Raw genomic sequence first — 2,205 nt, forward strand, 5'->3', positions numbered from 1 at the left:
TGCATTGGGTCACTTAGTGAGTAAACACTGGTGCTTAAGGAGAGGCCCAAGATACTGTAATTAAAACTATTATTTGGCAAGACTCTATAGAGGACAAGCAGGAAATCTACCCAGACTAATCCGTCTCCAGCCCCACATGGAACTATTACCCTTGTCTGGCAGTCTGAGTGCCTGGAATGAAAAAAAGCAAGAATATAGTTTTTAAAAACAAAACAAAAATAATAATAAACCCCGGTAGCAGAACATAATTCACTTATAGTCTTATGGGCATCAAATTGGAAGGTGACCTTTTCTTAGCCTTTTGTTCAGCTAGCAGCTAAAGAGGTTTCTTCAGCACGCTAATGGCTCTGAGTTCCTTGCTGGCTCAATGGCTTTTGAGAGATGGAGGTGTTGTGTAATGCCCCAAAGGCCTGAGATGAGGAAAGGCCACGCAACTCGGGACATGATTCATGCCCTCAGAAAAGCACTCGGCTTAAGCTGGCCACCTATGTATTTAATAAATGTATTAGCCAACAACCAAAATACAGTATTTTCCCATGCTGGGTTATGACATTTAAAACCATATAAAACACAAACACTATAATCACTGTCATAATACCAGCAGTAAAAAACAAAACCCCGTTTCAAATCCTTATTCATCATTTGATTTCTTTACATATAGAGTGGGTTACCATGAAACACTAGGCCATAACGATGACTCAGCTTGAATCCCTGAGTTTGTTGGTTCCTCTTCTTGCCTCCAGCTGCAATCCTGCCTTGAGCTAAGCTACCGATCGACACAGAACAAGGGCAGGGAACTGGATCAGGTCTGTGGTACAGATCCTTCCCTTCCCTAAATCTTGCAGCCCAAATTTGACTGGTGCGTGGGGCTGCCCACCTGTTATCGCATGGCATCAAAATGATATTGGGATTTCAGACCTCCCCACAGGGCTTGCCAAGAGTGCCTTTGAAGTGCCTCTCATCAGCTGAGGCTTGAAGCTGCTGCTTATACAGTGGTACCTCGGGTTACATACGCTTCAGGTTACACACTCTGCTAACCCAGAAATAGTGCTTCAGGTTAAGAACTTTGCTTCAGGATGAGAACAGAAATCGTGCTCTGGCGGCGCGGCGGAAGCAGGAGGCCCCATTAGCTAAAGTGGTGCTTCAGCTTAAGAACAGTTTCAGGTTAAGAATGGACCTCTGGAACGAATTAAGTACTTAACCTGAGGTACCACTGTACAGCCACAGGAATGGTTTGGTCCCTCCCCCTCCCCCCCGAAAACAAACATCCCAGGAGTCAAAGGCTGGAGTAAAGAGTCATTCACATACACACACACTATAGTGAAGGTTCCAGACCCCTGTGAGGAGGGGATTTCAAAACTCCCCTGGTAGCTCAGTTGGTAGGGCATGAGACTCTTAATCTCAGGGTTGTGGGTTCAAGTCCCACGTTGGGCAAAATATTCTTGCATTACAGAGGGTTGGACTAGGTAGTCCCTTCCAGCTCTACAATTCTATGATTCTATGAACTCCCACAATCTCTGACCATTGGTCATGACTGATGGGACTGACCTAGGAAGTTCTCTCTGTGTGAACAGTCTAGGTTATGGCTATTACAGATATCTGGCTAAGTAATACAGCACACACCCCTGGTGCTCTTAATATTACCAAACCATGCAACAGCTTGGTTGCTTGTAAAGTCAGACTAGTCCTGCTTCCGTAAGATATCCAAGTGTCCTCATCGCTGGGGGTAAGCAAGGCTGTCAGCTTGGGGAAGGACTTGCAGGAGCAAAGGTATCGACATATAATAATAAGCAGGCTGCTGTTGACACAGGAACATTATCTAACCTGTCACTGGAGTTTTAAATCTTGGCTTTGGGTGTGACTGGGAACAAGTGCACACTCCCCAAACAGCACAGTTCCTCTATGCTGAAATGCTAAAGCTATCATGAAAAGAACAAATATCCATGCACACACAAACTCGTGTCGGCTGGGAACAACAGCGCACTATGGAAACAATGATGTCAACAGTATTGACTGAGAGTAGCAACAGCCGGAGGTGCAGTTTAAAAAACAGTCAAGCACTCAACGGTTTGGAAATATTGCAGTGCAATAAGAAGTACAGCGAAGAGTGGGGATGTCAATAGCATGAGATGGAGAATTGGAGACGGGGGAGATCTGCTCTTGAAAATTCCACAGGGGTTGGAGGGAGGAGGCAAAGGCTTCCCC

The 2,205-nt window shown here is 45.4% G+C and overlaps 1 non-coding gene across 1 annotated transcript; it reads left to right on the forward strand.

Annotated features, from left to right (window-relative positions):
- The first annotated feature begins 1,361 nt into the window (after positions 1-1,361).
- Positions 1,362-1,434, forward strand: TRNAK-CUU (transfer RNA lysine (anticodon CUU)). Its single transcript has one exon. It is a non-coding gene; the product is annotated as a tRNA-Lys (tRNA).
- The last annotated feature ends 771 nt before the right edge of the window (positions 1,435-2,205 follow it).

The sequence above is a fragment of the Podarcis muralis genome, chromosome 11 (genome assembly GCF_964188315.1).
Source record: "Podarcis muralis chromosome 11, rPodMur119.hap1.1, whole genome shotgun sequence".
Taxonomy (NCBI): Eukaryota; Metazoa; Chordata; class Lepidosauria; order Squamata; family Lacertidae; genus Podarcis; species Podarcis muralis.